The sequence below is a fragment of the Platalea leucorodia genome (genome assembly GCF_965183815.1).
Source record: "Platalea leucorodia genome assembly, chromosome: 10".
In the NCBI taxonomy this organism is placed as follows: domain Eukaryota; kingdom Metazoa; phylum Chordata; class Aves; order Pelecaniformes; family Threskiornithidae; genus Platalea; species Platalea leucorodia.
Genome location: NC_138832.1, coordinates 7,140,389 through 7,162,554, shown reverse-complemented (window position 1 = coordinate 7,162,554; position 22,166 = coordinate 7,140,389).

The window sequence follows — 22,166 nt, the reverse complement described above, 5'->3', positions numbered from 1 at the left end:
ATGAGGGGCAAAAAACCCAGGAAGGTTCTCTGATGTACTGCTCCTTTCCAGGTAGCTGCATTGTACTATGATGTACTGCTTTCAAAAGCTGGCTACTGCTGCTTTAAGAAAAAAGATAAAGGACTCACAGAGGTTTCAGATGGGAGAAGTGCAATGGTTTAAACAGCAACAGGTCATTCTTTGCTCCTACAAGACACTGGAATTTCACAGCTGACTTCACAAGCACTGGGGAAGCCCAGGACACATGCCTGCATGTATTCAGAGATGTCCAAGTCATTAAAAAGTCAGCTTTTCCATATCATTCCCTATACACAGGATGCTTTCCCAGGCTAGACTGTAAAGGTATTAATCTGTCTGCCTTCAAGTCCCTTTCCAAGGTATCAGGAGGCCAATTCATATCAGCCAAGATGGGTGACCTGTATGAATCAGTGGCATTGATTTTTATTCCCTTTTTGGTTTAAGTGTATTTAACAAGAGACAACTTTAAAATGAACAATAGCAGGTGATCATACTCATAACTAGCGTATGTTTATATTGCACACTGCTGAGCCCAGGTCAATATTATTTAACTCCCAGCAGGACTCAATAGCTTAGGATCGGTGACCAGGTTGTAGAGCTGTTGACTGGCTCACCAGGAGTGCAGGCAGAGCAAGCTCACAGCTGCCTTCACATCACTGTGTGAATGCCTGAATTCCCTCTAACTTATATCCCCACCACTGTGATCTCTGCCTTTTCTACTAATTTTCCAGTCGTTAGTACCCATTTCTTTGCACACAAGTACTTTAGAGGAAGGAGAGTCTATTAAATGCATCTAAATAATATCATATAGTCAGAGGTATTTAAGCTGGACATCACTCAAAAAATGGAAATAACCTAAAAGCAGTCAACAGAAACAAAGCAGACGCCATAGCAGTTCAAGCACAGAAAGCAGGAAATTAAAGAGGGAATTTCAAGGCATTCCACATCAGAAAACTTGTCACCCCTTCAGACTTCTCTGGGTGAGGAGAATATGGGGAAGCCAGCAGAGACTCAGGATCTGGCACAGATCTGGCATCCTTGTGTGCCACTTTCAGCGTTCTCACATTTGAATGAGCCACAAAACCTGTTTTATGAACATATAATGATGATGATAATACTTTGCACTTCAAAAGCTGCTTCTCTTATACAGTCTGAAAGATTAACGAATGAGACTTCACAAACCTATGCTAGTTAGCATTTAACTGATCACAGTGTTTACACTGACACACACGTCTTTATTTTTGAGAAATAATTTCACTGAAAGCTTCAGTAAATTGCCGAGAGGAGGGAATTATAATCATCAAGAGCCAAATCCTGCCTGCTATCTTCATACCAATTCAGAGAGCATCAGGATTTGGTCCAAACCATTTCCCATAAGCAGCAGCACATTTCCCAGTTTATTTTCCTTTCTCTTATATCCTCATACACTACAATCTTCTTTTGACTCATTCTCTCTCTACTGATTTGATACCATTATTTCTCTTTCTTCCTCTTGTGATAGTAACTGTGCCTGAGAAGACTAAAGTGAGATCAGTACTCGAATTGCTTTCCTTAGCTGCTGAGTTTTCTTTTAAGCTGCAAGTATTCCAAAATCTACAGCATATCCGTCAAGCAGAAACCACAGCATGCAAATCAATAGACATGCCTAGGCTGCTAAGAGCGAAACTCTTGACAATCCCAAAATAGAGCTTGAAAACACGTATTGGTGTATGGTGATTTCTTGCTTTCCCCCGATGACCACATATACTTGTTATCCTTGCTCTGACTCCAGCTCCAGTAGCAGTCAGCTAGTCCTGGTTACAAACTACAGGCTGCTCTTTATTCTCAGATCTAAGCTATTTTAGTCATTACTGATCTGCAGGAGAATGTTTTTTTTGCTCCTGAGTGTTCAGTTCCTCTGAGACATTCAAGCTAATTTAAAATACTTACGGAAAATGTAAAGGACAGAGGGGAGGATGGTGTTGTCTGCAGAGACCTGCCAGACTAACCTTGCAAAAACATGTCCATCACAAACACTAATCTTTCTCTGAAAACTAAAGCAGGTGTTTCCTTCAATTTTTCTCCTGGTTACAAATGGTGGCCCAATTCTGTCCTCTTCACTCAGGCACAGCTCCCAGTGAAATCCCTCTCCCTCTCTCAAGTTCAGAAATGTTGTCTCAGTAGATAGGACAATATGTCTGTATTGACTGGGGGTGATGGGCCTCATTTTCCCTTGCTATGATCATAATGTCACTGATTAAAGTGAAATAACTCAAAAGATACATCTAAGTGGCAAAACGCAGTGCTGTGGGTGAATACAGAACTATTACCGCTGTAGTTTGGATCCAGGAGCAATAAAGCTAATGAATGCCATGTCTACCTGGGCAGGTATGGGCACTAACATGCTAGACCTGCACCGATCCAAGCTGGTAGATGCTGGCCAACTGGTAACGGGGTAGCAGCGTTAGTCTCAGAGCTAAAGAACATGGGAGAAAAGCAGGGCTTCCTCACGCAGCACATGCTGAAGTGTCTACGCAATTGCCACACTATAGCTGGTTGGTGTTCAGCTGGCCCCGTCCTCGCTTCCAGCTGACGCGTGACAGTGCAGATGCTTAGCCCTCATCAGCCTGCTCAGCGTGTCACTGCTGTTGCTCTGGACAATTTTTCACTTTTGTTTCTAGTGAGTGAAATACAGGTAGGGTTTCCAGAGACTATTCTCCCTTCTGTGCCTTTCTGACCTCTATTATTCTGCTAGTTTCATGAACAATCATGAAACCATGATTGTAAACAGATTTTTAGTCCAGTATCCTCCAAGCAAAGAGAGCAAAATAAGAAACTCCTGGTCCTTCGAGAAGATGGATGGTAGAAGGGTGGGTCCAAGCAACAGAGTAAAACTTGAGGGGGAAGAAATTCTTCCTAAGACTGCAGGTAATATCTTACAGGACACTTTACAACAACCTACAGAAAGATCACCTCTTTGTAAACCATGCATATACTATAGTACAAAATAACTTCCTTTGAAAAAAGAAATACAATGCTAAAAGGTAAAAATATGCTTAATATACCTTGTTCAGACACCCACGGAGATGAAAACAGTACTCAAAATCAGGGTATCCTCATATTATTTTACTAGGAACTGTAATGACAATACTGAACAGAACCTACTCATAGCTGTTCCAAAAACAGTGAGTGGGGAGAAGTTGGGGAGTACACACCAGGGCCAGGAAGAAACTGCCACCTCTCCCTGGACAGAGCAAGAACCACTAAATGCAGCAGTTAAGGTATATGCAATTAATGTCCTTTAAAAAAGCTGCAATGGCAATATAGCCTCTCTGAGAGATGAATATGATGGTAAAACCACTAATGAGAGAGATAATTGATTCAGCAGGTTAGAGGAGTAATGAAGAATCATCTACTGGATGCCTAAATCAGATCATCTGACACCTGCAGAGTACAAGTGTGGCTCGTCCAAAGTAGTGGGCCTGCTGTTAGCCTATTAATAATTTCATTGTTCATTTCTTGCTTCTTAATCTGTTTCACCGAACTTTGTGTGTTTGATTAAAAAGAAAGGCAAACAAACAAACAACCACATGCTCTCTCACTGAAACGATGACATTTCACAACAGCTACCTCTCTTGATTAATGCAATTTTCAACTACTTGCAATGAATCGAGTAATTTGGTATTTACTAGATCTTAACCATTTTTCTTTTCCAAGTCAGAAATGGGACACCCTCAGGGGATTGTTGTAGCTTTTATATGTTGTCATTTTCTGTTCTATTTTATATATCGGTTTTTGAAGTACTGTGAATTTCAGTTTTGCCAGAAATTTGTTCGTTCTTCTTGGTGTTACCACCAGTTTTCCTAGGTGACCAAAGAAGACTGAATCAACATTCTGCCTGGCCAACTGCAACCTCTAATCATTGGCAGAAAGCCTGCATGTGAGTAAAGCCTACCTGGTGAGTAAGAAATTGAATGTTTGTGTCTTTCTGCTGTTACAAGGGTGGGTTTATGAAAGTAGAAAAACAACACAAGTTTTCATCATGGGATCAAAAGCTAAATCAGGTAGTGGCGTCTGTCAGAAAGTCACCTGCTATAAGACATTGTGGTCATTGTGCACATTTCATTAAGAAATAATCCTGCAGCATTTTATAACCCTGATTCAGAATACCAAAGTATCACTATCTTAAGAGTCTTTGCAGAGAAAGAGGCACAATTGAGAATTCCCCATTGTGTGAGGAATGCACTTATCCTTGGGAAGCAAGCAAACATTCTTGACTCTCAAATAAAGTATGTCAATAAGCACATCATAAAGTACTGACCCTGGAAGGTACCCAGTATTTTGGGCTTCACTGAATTGTTTCCACTGGGAGACAGAGTTGCTTGTATGAACTAGGTATATATTTGGAACAAGTCAGTTATAGAGCAAGAGTACAGACAAAATTCTCTTTCTGTAAATCCAAATGGAAAAAAAGGAATCCTAAAAATGATCAAGAGTTTCTTGTTCAGAAACACAAGCTGTCTTATCATTCAGGTCCTGCGTCGAAAGAAACTATTCTCAAGCTTATTTTGGGGGCAATACTTGTACTCAATGCTCTTGAGATGCGACACACTTCTCCTCCACCCACCATCCTGCTCCTGTATCTGCAACAAGGCTCAGGAAAATATTTATTTAAGTTTTTTTTAAGTCAGACCTCTCTGTGTTATTCAACGTTGTGGATGACAAGTCTGATTTCTTCAGCTATCCTAAAATTAAGCAATGTATGACTACACCCCTATTTAATATGAAAGAACAGTAGCTGGTAAACCAACCTGTTTCACTGAGGTTTACAATGAAATACATATTTTTAACTCCTCAGCATCCAACAGCATGTCAACAGAGAGAAATTCTATCATGGAAAAAAAATGGGTCCCTCATAGAGCAATTGAGGCTTTATTAGTAATGGAAACATTTAAATCATTGTGAAGTCCCAAATCAGACTTTCAAGCCATTTATCTCTCAGGGTACCAACACTAGAACCTATTTTACTCCAAGCTTTAGATATCCTAGTACATCTGTGTCTGCTTACTACCCATCTGCAAATTAAATTAACCAATTTCCATTTTTCTTTCCAATCAAAAGGCCAGTGGTATACATAAGCTTTTTCTTGTCATGACACTGCCAGCTTAAACTGGCCCACACCCCATGATGCCCAGCCTTCCCCTGTTCCCAGTACACACTGGACCAGTACAATTCTTTTGGTGCTGTATTCTGAACTGGATCAAGGTATGGATCCAGATTATAAATAAACACTTTTCTGGATCACTTGTGCCCTGTATCGTTTCACTGATCTGGTTCACCACCTGCACCCCTGAGCAGTTCAGTGTCACAACAGACAGGGTGGCATGGAGATGGATACAAACTGCTAAAGCCAGTACTGCCACCAAAAGAAACGTTTGTCAAACTACAGCTTTAAGATACAAACCAAATCCATTTAACAGCTTTTTGCTGCCACTCTGGAACGCGTTTTCTCTAAGAACAGACTGTCAAAATCCTATTTACTCCTCAGAAAGGTGGAGTTTTTTTTGTTTGCCTTAGCATGACAAACTATGCTCCTATTGCCATGCTATAAGCAAGAGAGAGTGACTCCCCGGGGCATCAGCTGGAGGGATGCAAGATCAGTCCATTGCAGCTTTAGAGATTCTCCCATTCTTTTGCTGGTGGTGTCAGTTCCTGACGGTGGCGGGTTGCTGTATACTGCGGTGCTATCCCTTCTGTTTCCTCCCTTCCCCGTCAGGCAGATACTGCTTTTTCTCATTGCCCTCTCATATGTCTCCTTTATTACCCTGGTTGCACTGTCATTTATCTGAGTTTGGCCTTTCTCACGTATCTTCCAATTGTCATTTGCAGTTTACGGTCACTGTTTCTGTGTTTGGAGGAAGTTGGTCTCAAACGTTGAACATTTGCTACAGCAAGGTAGTGTCTGCAGGGATACTTAAAGCTTCTGCTCTTAGTGCCTTCCAGAAATGTTTCTTTAATAACACACATAAATATTAAAGGAAGAGAAGGAAAATTGGGAGGAAGAGAAGGAGGGTTTTGTTATTTTTTCTGACCCAATTTCCATCCATCACTTCAATTAGGTTCTCAGAGGCAGATGAACTTCTGCATCCTTTTTCCCTCCGATACCTTCTGTACAACTCCATATGGATCTTCAAAAAATCCTGTCTTGCTCAACCTTCCCTCCCTGTTCTCTGTCTGCATGAGTGCCCTATTTCTATTCCTTATTTCTTGGTAATTGTATTCAAACACTCTCTTTGTTCTTTGTTTGCTAACCTGCATTTTTTTTCCTCTAGTCAGCTTATCTCTTTTTTAGTCCTTTTGATTAAAGTTCTCAATTCATTTAGTATCTTTCTGTTTCTCCCCAGTCCTTCTAAAGTGAAACTATAAAGCACTGCAGGGAATGCTTGTATTTACCTCCCAATTCTCTTAGCCAGGCTTTCAGGCTGACTTGTGAGCTGTATACTACTACGTCTTAAAAGTTTCCAGTCCTACACTGAGCCATTTTACTCTTCCCTTCCCGTTCTCCTCTGGCAATAGCAATAGCTTTACCTTCTACACTCATCATGGTCTTTTAGAATTGTGATTTGCTGCTGCTAAAGTCCTTTCCTGATGATCAGATAAACTGAATAACCTGCACAATTTGGAGTGAACATCTCTGTGCACTGGCAGCATAACTGTGGCAGGAGCGGAGAGGTGACAGGTTGCTACACCGTGCATTTTTCAGCACACACATTATGTCGCAGTTTTTCATCCACCGTCTGTCTGAGGTAGCAAGGAAATTGGAGGAGTGTTAGACTGTAATTCTCCTTGGATTTGTCTTGAATTTTTAAACAACAACTAGGGGAAACAGCAAAGAAGCATGCATCATAGTCAGCTTGGTTTGATTTGGGCTTCTATTGTTATTCCAAATGATCATTTTTCTCTCTTCCACGGGTAACATCCTGGTTTGCAGCCTAGACGTGTTTCTACCCACCACATCAATACCAGTGAGTTCATCTTTCCATTTTCACTGAAGTTGCTTAGTAACAGAAGACGAGGGGAAAGCGTGTCCAGACTGCATTGCAAAGTCTTATCTTCAGGTTCATTGAAAAAGATGGACTAATGGACCACCAATGTGAAAACGTTGTTCACATTTGAATCAGTGGATCCATCTGATACTCCTCAAGGAGCTTTTAGAGATTATTTTTGTCATATTTCTTTTCAGCATGTATTTTTATGTGAATGCCCTTCGACTATGCCACATCTAAGAAATAATAAAGTACTCCTTTTTTTTTTCCCCCACATGCCGTTCTGACCACTTTAGTAAATAAACAGGATGAGAGTTTCCATATTTTGGGCAGGCACACTTTGAATCATTTTTTAGTACAATTTTGAAAGTGAACTTACAGTCCATTAAAAGGACAAGCAATCTCAAGAATTTTTAATACTATGGACCTGAGCTTAATAAAGATACAGTCTCACGGATGAGTTCCCTCACTACTGCGATCCTGAGAACGATCTCCACTCCCACAGTGACTGTATAACATCGTTTAAAAGCAGTACTGCATTAAGAAAATGTGCAGGTGGGATTTTCAGGCCTTCAGCTGTGGTCTAACTCCACAGTTCCTGAAGGCAAACAGTAAGAGCATCGTGCTTCCAAAATCTATTACAAGATTTTTAATTAACATTCAAGAAAATTTCCTATTTAAAAAAAAAAAAAAAAAAAAAAAAAAAAACAAACAAACAAACAACCAAAAAGAAAGGTCATGCAGAAAGGTCAACAGATACCATTCGTGATCACCAATCTCCAGACTAGATTTCGGATAGAGTCAACTCAGGACTCTTCAGCAATGTGATCAAAGCTGAATTTTACGTCCATGTCCTTCCCTTTGATCTCGCACTAAGGAAAGCATCTCTCCTCTAATTTCTGTCTTTACGTGAACTCATTCCCTACAGAAACATCTCTTTTCTAGACTAGCTCATTGCATCCAAAGACAACAGCAGCAGCCATCAACCATCACAAACCTAGATAGGAGTTGCTTCCTTTTTATCCTGCTAGGCCCAGGGAAAACAGGGAATAAAGCCCAGGGGTCTTGTGCTAGATTTGACTGGGATACAGTTACTTTTTTCCGTAGTAGCTAGTATGGGGCTATGTTTTGGATTTGTGCAGAAAACAGTGTTGATAATTCATGGATGTTTTTGTTCCTGCTGAGCAGTGCTTACACAGAGTCAAGGCCTCTTCTGCTCCTCACCCCACCCCACCAGCGAGGAGGCTGGGGGGGCACAAGAAGTTGGGAGGGGACACGGCTGGGACACCTGACTCCAACTGGCCAAAGGGCCATCCCACACCGTATGGCGTCATGCTCACATATAAAGCTGGGGGAAGAAGAAGGAAGGGGGCGACATTCAGAGCGATGGTGTTTGTCAACCCAAGTAACCATTACATGTGATGGAGCCCTGCTTTCCTGGAGATGGCTGAAGACCTGCCTGCTGATGGGAAGTAGCGAATGAATTCCTTGTTTGGCTTTGCTTGCATGCATGGCTTTTGCTTTACCTATTAAACTGTCTTTATCTCAGCCCACGAGTTTTTTCACTTTTACCTTTCTGATTCTCTCTCCAGTCCCACCAGCGGGGAGTGAGCGAGCAGCTCTGTGGTGCTCAGTTGCCAGCTGGGGTTAAACCAGGATAGGTGTGGTTTTCCACTCCCTGCAGTGACAGCACATGCACTATATATAAAGCCAGCTGCAATTTGGACCTCCTTATGTATGTGTAGTGTGATGGCAGTAAATGGCTCAACCCATGGTGTGAGTTATATACTTCGATTGCTTTTTAACATTACTGTAGGAACAACCTTTGCTAGTTCTTGTTGATCCATGCCCTTGTCATGAAAGTCTTCTCCTGCTGACACAGATGAAAGTGAGTGATAGGAATAAATACTGAATATATGCTTGAATGTACGAGATATGTAACTTAGAAACACAGCTTTTCATTTATCTTATAACAATGAATAATAAACAGCACTTTTAAAAGATGAGTGCTGGGTTCAGTTTCAGATATATTTTTGTTTTGAAAAGGAGAAATATGTCTGTATATCATTACAGAATACTTAAGGTCTCTGTGAGACTACCTCTTGATCATTAGTTTGTTTTTTATTTTTATGTTTGAATCTTAAGAGAAAATGTGTTGCTGCTCCACAGCACTACTTATTCAACATCCTCAAATCCCCAAGGCAAAGAGTTTGGTTAGACACAAGCTGGCAGAGTACAGATCATAATTCTACTGAAAGGGAAGGTTTTTAAAATTCAAGATAAAAAAAATGTGATATGAAATACACAATTTGACTAAGAACTTAGAAATGGATGGTCAGGATCCTACAGGAATATCTTTTAATACTTAAGGGTGCATTACACAAGGCCTTGCATTATGCATTTATCATTATTCCCAACCTCAGTATCATAGCAGAAAATACATGTGATAAAAAATCACTCATATAAATCCTAGCAAACAGTTGATATTTCTATTGCATGTTTCCCTCTGGAGTTTTCTAAAATTCTTTAGAAACCATAGCCTATATGTTGCAGAATGATAATTGTTTTATCTGTACTAAGATTATAGGAGTAGTTTTATTTGATAAATACATCCAAATTTGGCCCAATGAAGAAATTTCCTGACCTACCACTGAAACTTAGTCATACCTATAAACCACACGAAATCAAACACCCTTGAGTGCACAGTGTCACTACACACAGTTTAGGACAGGAATTGAAGATACTGAAAATAGGTGAAACTAAGAGGAACAAGGATATTAATGTGATACAAAAATAGCTTGAGCCTGTGCTTTCTTCTTTGCCAAAAAGTCTCGAAGATTCTTAAATATCTACGCACCAACACTAAGAACAGAAACGTCTGCAGAAGTTAAGCCAGCGTTATGCTCAAGGCTGTAACATGGCTGAAAGAACGAGCTCAGGCACTGGAAACAGCACTGCCTTTTCATCCTCTGCCATCCAGCACCTAAGCTGTGATCCACTGTAGTGCAGGTTGCGCGACACATTCACAAGTGTAATAAAAAGAACTAGACCATGTCCCAAAGGGATGGAATGAAAGAGAGAAAAAAATGTGAACAATAAAATTCCATTGCAGATACTTCCAAGCTTTTCTGTATTTTTCCCCCAGTCTCCTCATCTTTAACAAGGGAGGTTGCCTTCTTGTTCTGTGTGCTTTGTAAATAGTAGCAGCCATTATTTATTCAACATATTTGCCTTTTGTAATGTTGGCTTTAATTTTTAATATTCACACTGATATTCTTCTTCAATAGCGTTGTGTACAGGGGCATATCTGTTTGTATTTATTCATTAGTGTGTTGCTAATTAAATATGTGTTTCATTAAACTTGTTTTAAAAAAGCAGAAGTTGAGAAGAGTGAACATGCTGAAGTACAACACCCCAAGGCTCTGAAAAAGCTTCCACAGCTGAGCTGTTAAAAGTAATGTGGGCAGCAGGAGTGTCAAAAGCATCTAATGTTTTCTGCACAGTACCAAGTTTAAACAAAATGCGTGTGCTAAAGGTAGCAGGTAAAGTTAACATGTATCTGTCTACTTGGAATATTCATGCCTGGGAATCAAAGCGCTTCAGTTACTTTTCCTCTGGCTGCTCCCCTGGCTGGCTTTTTGCCACATGCATTATTTTCTTAGAAGATTCCTTTACAAAGATGTACAGAGATACATCACGCATAAATGAGTATAAAGTGATCGCCTGCTTTGACCAGCTTTGCATGGTGAATACTAAGGAACTGTTTTTCTCTTCAAAGCCTAGAAGCCCAGGTCCCTGCCCAGCTTCTTAAATGCCACTGAATCTTCAACATCCAACATCCCAGTCTGGAAAACTGTATTCTGACACATTTGGATGTTCCTGCTGGCTGCACAGCAGTCACTACGTGCTTTCTGCAGCTACGCAGCCCTGAAGCATAGCAAATGCAGCAACGGAATGGCTCAACGATAACCTCAGCTTTAGGATGGGCACACACTGAAACTCAAGGCACAAGCCTGCAAGAGGTATTTTACTAGTTTTTGATCTTGTGGCTGGCTGAACTTTCACAAGTAATTCTGTCGAGCTTTGCCATGCAAGGCTACGCCCACTGATCCTGCCTTCACGAGCTTCACTACCAATCTAGCATGACAGCTGACAGTGACAAGTTTTAGTGAAAAATGAAATTTGCTCTTCAAGTGTATGAACATTCCTGTATTTAAACTATCACCAAGCTAAAACTCTGGTGCCAACACCACCAGAACAAACCGTTGAATAGCTCAGATCAGATACACGGGATACTCATAGAGCCAAGTTGTTAGGTGAGTATCTGGTCACATCAAGTGGATGGAAAGGAACATATCCTGAGATGGTAACTGCCAGCTACGCAAAGGCTGTATTTATCACTCAGGAGAAAGAATAGGAAAACAAGCATGCAAGTGGCACAGGAACAAATGCATTGAGCTGGAGCACCAGCAATTATGACACAAACTCAGCATATCAGAGATTTGCAGGAACATTATAGCAGTCTGTAGATCTTGCAGTAATGGCACATAAAGTGAAAGTATATGCATGGGAAATCACCAATTTATGCAAAACAAAAGGGTAGGCAGATGAGAAATTTTTCAGAAGGAACACTTATCATGCATTTACCATGACTACTAACAGGAAGATATGATGATGCTGGACACAGAGAGAATGACCTGGGTGCTAGATGAAGTCAAATGGTACTAGCTACAAAAACGTGCTTGTTAGAAGGAATAATGATGGCTTCAAGAAAACAGAAATAAAAGATAAGTTTTAATAAAAGGTCTAGGGCATGAAGCGAGTCTGTTGCAAAAGATTGCAAAAAGACAGTTGTAACAATTTCAGCATAAGTGAAGAATGAACTGAGAAGGATACTGTACATGACAATATATACTAGAGTGCAAGGAATGATAAACAGAAGAAAGATCAAGAGTGTGCAGAACAGACAGAGTGAAGAATGGCACAAAACAAAAAGGTTTAGAGATAAACAGAGTTATGGAGCAGATGCAGAACACAAAGTGCAAGAATGTCATTCAGCTCCACTGTCACAGCTGCACTGACAGATGGAAAAATACAAATAAGATATAAAACAATGCTCTAAGATCCATAAGGTGTCTGTTCCACGGTTACAATGGTCCTGAATGCACTGGTTTAGTTTTCAAAAAGAATCAGTATTTAATCTCTAAGTATTTAAATACAATATGTTCCGTGAACATATAGACAAACAAATGCTTCTCACACATGAATTTACTCTGTTTAGCCATTTACTTCTGTCTTGCCCTCAAGGATGTGGACAGCAGTTGGATCCAAAAGAAACTCATGTCATAAAATTTACAGATGATCACACAAAAAAGGGATGTCTCGGTCTTTATTTGTAGCCAACGGATCCCTGTAAACAGCAGTTGGCTGAGACAGAAAACCAACAAAATTGAATTCAAATTTAGGCATATTTAACAACATATGGAGTGTTTTTGTTCAACTGGAAGATTAAATTTTTATTACTATTTTGTCAAACTAGCTATCATCTGGAAGAAATAACTTGTTTTCATTATTTCCTTAGGATATTTAATTCTTTTACAGTAAAATATTAAAGTTCAATCATGTATATTTTCCTTCTGTTCCTCATTCTCTCCAGTTTGGGTCCATTTAAATGTTAAAATAACATAATTAAATAACTTCTTCCTTAGTGTTGAAAGACTATTTCCAAGGTGAAATAAAATTTATTTACCAATGCATGTTTATTGCACATTAATAGACTGAAACAGAAACTCTTCCTCAAAGACCTTATAGTCTATTGTATACAGAAAAAAGGGCAATTCGATAATGGACAATAGTTTAAGTGACACTATCTGGGCTACTGATACGGGAAAGGTAAAAGACTGCTTAAGACATGCTGTAAAATCCTAAAGTCACTTGAGTGTCTTTACTGATTTCAGTGGACCTGATTTTCTAGGCAGAATTTATGGAAGAATTTAATGAAAAACAGACAAGTTACTCAGTAGACAAGAAAGAAAGATCGTTCCAGATATGAACTAATTATCTCAGAGACAGATCAAGATAAAGAAATAAAGGTCATATTAGGAAGAGGGATGAATAGATCAAGTGAAATAGCACAACAAAAGGTTGTAAGAATGAGAAGACAATTTTCACTGATGGACAGTGCTGATGAGTCTGTGGAAGGAGTGAGAACAAAAGGAGGAAAGAACAACTGAAATGGAAACAAAACAATTTCTGCACATCCGTAGGGGTAGCAAAGGAGACTCAGATTGGAGGAGTATGATTAAGTCAATACATAGATTCCAGAGTAAGATATGAATAGAACGGAGGAAAGAAAAACAAACCATTATAAATGTCAAAGCTAACATAATATTTACAAGACGGACAATGAGGAACGACTAGATCAACACTGCAGAGATTAAGGTAGAGGAAGTAGGCGATAAGAACAGCTATAAAGATGGTAACATTCAGATAGTGACAAAATAGCAAACAAATGATTTCAAAGTGATAGTTCAAGCAACTGGATGACAGGTCAGGAAAAGAGAGAGTTATTTAGGATTCATCTGAGTATTGGATATGTCATTCATGCATGTCACAAAAGTCAAGAGAGAGCTAGAGGCTGAGTAATTTAACTGTAAACATCAGAAATTATTCCTCTATCATTATCATACTAGCAGAAGTCCCCTTACAAATTGACTGTGATGGCCTATGAATTAAAACCTGAACTGTCTGCTTAAGAAACTGAAGTACTGGTTTCTTAGATTATTTTTGGATTCTACTTGACTGTGCTACAGATAACCTTAACAGAGAGGTGTATTAATTCGTACATAAAGTAACTACTTACAGTGACATAACCTGCACAATAAATAGTCAATCTAAATTAATATTGTGCAGCTTTTGCATAACTACAGGATGTAAGTATTGCAGATACACAACAGGGTGCTGTAGTATTAGTCTAAGTACAGATACAGAACAGAAGTCTAAAAACTTTTCCAAAAAATTAAACACAATAGTAACACATCTTAATCTCATTACAACAACACTGATTAATCTACCACTGCTTAGTCAATCTTCAAAAGCACTTATTTCCCCACAATTCATTCTCTGATTCTTTATCATGCCTGATATAAAATGGAAACAAGAAACTATTTTGATATCCGTATTCTGAAGAGTATTTGTAATTTTTCTATATAGTTATTTCTAAAAATCAGGGAAGTGTTAAAATAATGTTAGAATTTATCATTCTCTAGTTATGAGAAATGAAACCATAAAGTCCAGAAGTAGCCTAGATTTGCCACAGCCTCCTGCCCAAATACTATATGGATATCCATAATTTAATCCTATATAGAAGCGAGGAGATCATGCCATTTCTATTTTGCTGCTGACATCAGACACAGGGAAAATACTAACACTGTGTTTTCCCTCACCATCAAGCCCCTTTGTTCACTTCCCAAATGCGAAGGAGCAGCCACAGTGTAGTACCAGCTCCTGGTAATTACTTGTTTCATTCCAGTGCAAAGCTCTGTACCTGCAGCAGATGCTGCTGAAATCAGTCAGTGTTGCACTGCTTGAACAAACCAAAGAATGGAAATTTTTGCCCTTTAGCTAGTCCTTAAGGCATCTCTTTCTAAAATGTATACTGAAAATCTAGCAAGGTTCCAGTAACTGCGTGGCTGAACTTGATGCCTCTCACCATTTCCATTTTATTGTCTGCCCCATCTCCAAGAATTCACCAGTTACGTTGTCTCATACACAGGTAGTAAATCCCTGGGGCACTCAGCAGAGGTTTTGCTCTAGTGCTTGTAGCACTCTACACAGTGAGATCATGGACTGTTTTGGGGACTTTTTAAACTACTAATACAAATGGCTAAAACCAAACAGAACCCCTTCGAACATTATCTAGAATGTGCCAATGGACATTTGGATATAAAATCAATACCTGAAGCTTTGAGCCATCTAAACCATAGAGATGTTGGTACATAATCACCCCTGGAACCACACACACGAGAACATACACACTTCGTTCATCTAATTACATTAAGATACTCCTAATGTGATATGTTAAAACAATAAAATTATTTGAATGCTACCTCTGCTGAGTATCGCATAATTTATACTTTCATTTCAGTTTTGAGTGAAAATCTCTCTCTCTCCTTAGTGCTACATATATTAAACAAAAATCATTATTCGCTTTCGATCCCTGCTAGTAAAGATAACGTTATTCCACTTTTTATAATGAAGTTAAGTGCTTCAAAAAGTCCTTCATGTGACAGCATCGTCTGTGTGCTAAGATGAAGTGTCCATATCTACCACTTCAAAAAGCATTCTCCTTGCTACGGATACCCACTGACATATGCCCTGTGCAAAAGACCCCTTCTCATTTCCTGGAAACTGAGCGTGGTGCTTAGTGAAAAACTGTTCACCACCCATCTCAACTCACAAAAACATATCCAATGTTTGAGTACAAAGAAGAATGACAACTGCACTAACATGATTTCAGTGCATCTAGTGTTCATAAAGAAATGACAATTTCAAGCTGTCACGCTGCTGAAGAATTCTAAAATTGCTGTTGATGCACCATGTAACCAGTGAACAGGTGCTAGAAATGATTGGAGCGCAGTTCATATTAAATAGAGACCTTTGGAAAAGAAAGATACATTCTTGCCAGGCAAATGTGGAAAGGTTCAGCTGATAACGCATATTTATGAATACTGGCAAGCAATGGCAAAAGAACAGGAGGTAAAAAGAAAAAAAAATCTTGGATGAACACAGTGATATCACAGCAGAAAGGCAGACTGTTTCTCCACTGAGAGATTATAGCCATACACTGTGCAGGACAGTCAAACCTTTAATAATAAGAATGACACAGCACGAAAAAGACTTCCCTCTTGAAAAGAAAAATCAGCCACTGTATTTAATGAAAATCCTGTTTTCCTAACTTTATCGGTATCTGAAGGACAATCTAGGTGCTTCGAGACACCCTATGGCCATTATCTCACAGAAGGTTAAATGGAGTTACCAACTCTTCAGCAACTTCTCTCTTTTTACTAAACTCAACAGCTTAACAGATTCAACTACAGATCCAAAACAAAGATAGCCAAAACTGTGCAGAAAGCTGTTTCAGCCAGCACGTAAAACAGTGGGAAGCATTTGGCAGGTTTTAATCTAGAACTAAGACAGTCCCTTCCAAAGAAACCAGACAGTTCAATGCCCCTTTTGTACCTCTCAGTCTCTACAGCTTCTACTGATCGTTTGACCAGCCTGCCTTTGCCAGAGTTACTGCAGCGTTGGGGATGGGGGTGCGGAAGGGTTTGTGAGGGATGAAGAGAGAAAATGTATTAACAGTTAGAAATAAAAATCAAGGAAGCTCATTCAGCTGTTGGAAGTGGAACTTAAATGGCTGATATCAAACACCCTCCATCCTGTTACCTCCTCTCCAAAACACCTACAAGATGCTCAGTAATCTGGCATGTTTGTGCTGTACCTGCTAACCTCCATGAAAATTGTGTGGAGCTCTAAAACGTACCACATATGATTTGGGTGCCACAATTGTGCCACTTTGATGTATGGGTTTACATTAGGCAAACAGGACAGAAAAACAGCTACAAGGAAAACAAAGATTGTTTCCCATGTTCTTTCCTCGTGTTCTTATTCAGTGTGTTAAACTGCCTCAGACTGTCAGGTTGCAGAAGCCAGCACATGGCTGGGTGCTACAGGTAGTAACCCACTCACTAATTTTATGTGCATATGGATCTGAAAAAGGCAAAACCAAATTCCCCATCCATCTATCATACACAGCCACAGCCAGATAATGCCCTACAGCAGATGGGCGGGTATAAATTCCACCTTGATCCTTGGTTAGCTGCAGTATTTTACTCCTGTAGTTATCCTAGACTGGACAATAGCTGAAAAAAAACAAAAAACAAAAAACAAAAAACAAAACCCAAAAAACCAACAACCCTCCTTTCTGAAATCCCCTGACAACATTTGCCTTTGTAACCCTTTGTTTTAGTTAATTCCAGATTGTGAATATTGCATAAACAAGCTATTTTCTGATATAGAATTGCTTACCTTTATTTCAGTGGCTGAATCCTTGATCCCGTACTGCGGGATGGCAGAAGGTAGGGAATGATCTGATAGTGTGGCAATGAAAGTGCTGATCAGATCTTATCAATTTTGTATTTCAGTCAACTGCCTCTAAATAAATTGAAATTTGCATAACTTCTATTCTTTGAGCCTTTCAGAAATGCAAATAAACCATCAGCATTTGGGAAACAGGAGAAGGTCAACAAATATACCCTTGGGAAAGTCAAGTACTGCCAGCTCTTTCTCTATGCCCCTTTCAGACAGCCATAGTAGATAGCATTTTTCCGAGACTAAGACACATGAGTTTGATTTCAGGAACAACTGTGGAGAATCTAGAGAAGCTTCCAGTGAGACCTAGTTCACAAAATGTGTATTCAGAGCTCAACTTAATGTAAAGTTCCTGCACACGCAAAGCTTCTGGGTTTGAAGCCATCCTTAACGAGAACAAATCCTTCATGTATCCCTTACTAGCTTTGAAATGTTGTTCTAGGTTAGCAGGAAAAGAAGATATGGATAAGACTTCAGCAGAGTAAAGAATACAAAACACAATGTCAAACACAAAGCATCTGACAAGAACTTTACTAGTGGCTTGTAACTGATATGACAGACATGGGTGATAAAAGTCTTGCATCCAACAGCCACATATCAGTTTTGGGGTTATACAGAAATGGTATTTGTTAATACGTAACTGTCAGGCCACGTGCAGGTGTAGCAAGAAGCACATTTCTTGATTCATTCAAGGATCTGCACGGGATGTCACAAACTGTTCCAATGACTCATGCAGCAGAGGCAGGAAAACAAGGATCTGTTAAGATTACTAAACATATTGGTGCGATAAAGACAAAAGAGATATTGAAGTGGCAAACAGAACACAAGGGAACACAGTGACCTTAAGAGAAACACACACACACGCCTACCCACTGACAGAGGCTCTCCTACTTATACAGGTATTTTGCTAACGTGCCGAGAGATGAGTATAGAGAACCCATCACTCTGCCGTGTCTACTTCTCAAATCTTTCAAAGGTCAAAATGAAACTGGAAGTAATCTAAAGTGCCCTGCTCTTACCCCTCCATCCCCAGTGACATTTTGGAACCACGTGCTGAACTAAGCAGCTTGCCACAGAATGTACTTGGCCATGCCTCCGCAGAAGGGAGTATATGAAAAAGCACTTAACATTGACCTATTTGTGCTCCCATTTTAATCAACTGGAAAACACAGGCTGGTCAAAAATGGATGCATCTGAAAGTCCTACCTGTATGCATTAATGTTACAAAAAGTTAGATGTGAATAAGTAATACTGATAACTCTGCAATGGTCTCCTAAGGCTCCGCTCTCCCAAAAGAGATGAAATGACCATCTATGGTTCTCAGATTCCCTAGTGTGAGAGAGAGATTTGGCTTGGACAAAAGAGGAAGAACAGATATACAGGGGAAGGAGACACCTGAGGAAACATAACGTGTTAAACCAGGCGCAGTAAAGCACACAGATGTGTGCTGCAGAGGGGCTGACAAGTTCCATGCTAGAAGTGACTGCCCTTAAACCGAGTGAGAGAGGTACTGTGGTATCTCAAGACGCAAGGTGTAGCCTTTGATACAACTGCTTTTATATTTTTTAAGATAAATCCTGACTTGAGTAGCAATTGCTTGTTTGCTTAAGTATGACTTCTATATTCAAATAAGGCTTTAAACTTTCCTTGCCATAAGCCTCCCCTCTTTATACTTTATATGCTGTACAGCATGCAATTTTGGGTTCCTGCTGAATTCACACTTTTTGTTTGCTTGTATATTTCAAGATCTCAATCAATCATGTTGTCAAAACAGTCTTTTTGTATCATCTACCTACCACCACTTGTCATTAGAGGTGTTTAAAGCTCCATTGCTGTAGAGAGTCTGATTTACACTCTGACATCTCCCACACTGAGCTTATTATAATTGTCTATAAACTGCCCTTTCACAAGCTTTAATTAGGAAATAACAAATGGTTCAGGAGCATGCTGTTAGGCAGTTTATTCTTTCTAAATTCAGTATTTCCACTGTACTCTACTGATCACAATGTCATGCTATGCAACAATCATGTTGATTTCTAAATTTTTACTTTAACATTTAAATCTCTTCATGACCTTTTCCCTTCTACTCCTCCTTCTCCTCTGCTCGAATACATTTTACAGCTTTCTGAATTGTTCTAGATGCAATATTTCTGAGCTGAAACAGGAATAAGCTAAAAATAAGTACCGCACCATCAGAAAACGTTTATTTTATTAAAGGCCCACTGGAGAGGTGGCTTTCTTGGTTACACACAGTACTCTCTGCATTCTAATATACCACTATAGCCTTACAATTTCACTGAGGACTTTATTAAAGAGTCTGAGATGAATTATATTGTTCAGTGGCTTGGAGTCACAAATTCCAGAAAGGGTTATATAGTTCAATTAACTAGTCACCACATTGCCAGAGCTTATTTTATACAGTAAAATTAACACTGGGGAAATGCATCTATAGCAGCTGCTGCAGACCACAGTATTATATCAAACAAGGTCTGAAGAGATAATCACGCAGATCCCAAAATAAATGGAGGAGGAAGTACTAAAGGTCGAACATGAATGCAAGCTTTCGGATGCATCTCTATGCATCTCTTGTTTGCAAAACTTTGTTTCCCATGTCTATAAATGGAATAGTTTATTTAGAGAAAAAGTGATTTGAACCACACTGATACAAACAGTCCTGCACTAGCCATTTCCTTGAACTTCACAAAAGAATGTGTTTTAGTATTTATGAGGAATAGCCACAGCCTAGTCCACCTGCAATCAGTCACTGCTGTTTTGCAGCAGAACAAAGACTTCTGAACAGATTCATCACTAGAATTGCCTATCTAACGATAATTCTATTCTAAAATCTTGTTTTCACTGCACAGCACTGATTGCAGCAACAAAAGGTTTGAATGGGCTCAAGATATTTCTCTAACTTGCTCAGCTGCTATTTCTCATCTGAGAACTGGGTATTGGTTCAGGTATGCAGTCCCCTCCTCTTCCGTACCAGGACAGACTACTTCAATCCACTGTTACAATTGTTTCGGTACCAAAAGAGCAGAGGAATGCATATTTGATACAAATGCTTTTTTCTTAGTATTTCACAACCACTGGTTACTGTCTTGTGTGTAAGAAGCTTCTGCACAGTTTGATGTCCAAGTACATGTGGTGGCTGGGCTCTCCACTCGGCATGGGCTCTCCAACGGCATTCTGCTGCCACAGGCACTTTTGGAAGGGGAACTAGAGAAAGCATTAGGAGTTTTAATATTTAGCGTAGTCTTTCAGTCAAGCTTACACTCAGCAAAGACATAAGAATCAGCATACATATATTCATGGAGAACTCAGCAGCAAGAAGCACAAATGGCAATGAATAGCATTTAGGCTTCCATATTGTCTTTCATAGCGCTATTCACACTAGGGACAAAAGCGTATGCATTGCACACTGATAACTTGTTGAGATAAACATGCTGAAACAGCAACTTGCTTTGTCAAAGCCTGACAATGTAGAATATTCCCTCACTTGATAACTGATACCATTTTCCTCCACGAAGACATGTCTTAGGGTCTGTTCATAAGGCCTAAAACCTGTCTTTTTAATGAGCGTTTTCCTGAGTTCCTTCTCTGTGTTTTTCATACAGAAAAAAAAAAAAAAATACAGAAATACTAATATAATACTTCATTAAACCCACCATACAGCACTTTCCTTTATAATACACAAATATGTATTTGTTTGACATATGAAGATAGATGCATTGTTATAGAAGTAGTGTACTGGAGTACACTGTTGATCAAACTAAGCCTAACCTGTTGAAAATAGCATTTCTGCTTTGTTAGCTCCAATCATTCATCAGCTTGCACAGAAATTCAGTGAACATCTTTCTCAAAGGGTTCTTCAGGGAACAGAACACATAGCATGTTTTAAAAACTGATATATTTTGTTTTAATAAAATGTTTGGCTTTGCATACATAGACTGGTACACTCTGTCAAAATGTGTTAGATCCCTAGATAACTGCATAACACCAGAGTATTATTTGACACATTTTTGAAGTCTATTTTTACTTATTTTTATCTATTATTTTATTTATGTTTGGTGCTAGGTTTTATTTTTATTTATTCACATTTGTTACTTTCAAAGTTTAGTCCTGGCATTTCATCTGCATACACTGTGTACTTCTGGCATGCTCAAAGGGAAACTGTTGGGATTGGTATGTGTAAAATTTGTACTAGCCCATGCATCCCGTAGGACATGGATGTGAAATGGTGTAAAAGTTAGGTTGAGAGAGGGCCAGATTCAACTGTGCGCTGAATTACTTGCAAAGGATGGTAATTTTCCACTTTCCAGGAATGTCTTTTTGTTGCAGGTATAAAGAACTAATTTCCATTTCTTCTAGATCTGACTCAAACTCTCATTTACTTTTAAGGCCTGTTTTAAATCCTGTTTGTGTCTAGGTTATTTTCTGATACAATGTGTTGTTATTCTTTTACATAGAATAAATGAGGGTGAATTATTCTATATCAAAACAAGAAGTAGTGAAACAATATGGAAATTATTTGTTTCCAAAGTTCCAAGGAATAAAAATAATAATGGAATTCTAAAATTCTAATAAATAACTGATTAGTTACTACTCTTTATAATCTCTCTATTCTGTAGAATGTTCTGCCAGATTGAGTTTCCGAAGGCAAAAATACAGCTCTAGTTTATAAATAAATTCCTGAATCCCCAGGAACACCTATACAGAAGTTACAGGCAATAAACCATCTCACTGAAGTCTGGAACACCATTCCTTTTTACCACTGGATTTTATTTTGCTCTGGTCTGTTTTGGCAGACAGATTCTGACTGCAACCACCATTTCCTGAATATCTTGCTTACTCCTCATTGCAGTTCATATGTTTTTTTAGCAGGGAGATTTATTATACTAGCAACAATACTTTACAAAGTCCAAGAGGCAAAATTTGGTATCATTTGGAAGGATCCATCTGAATCAGTTT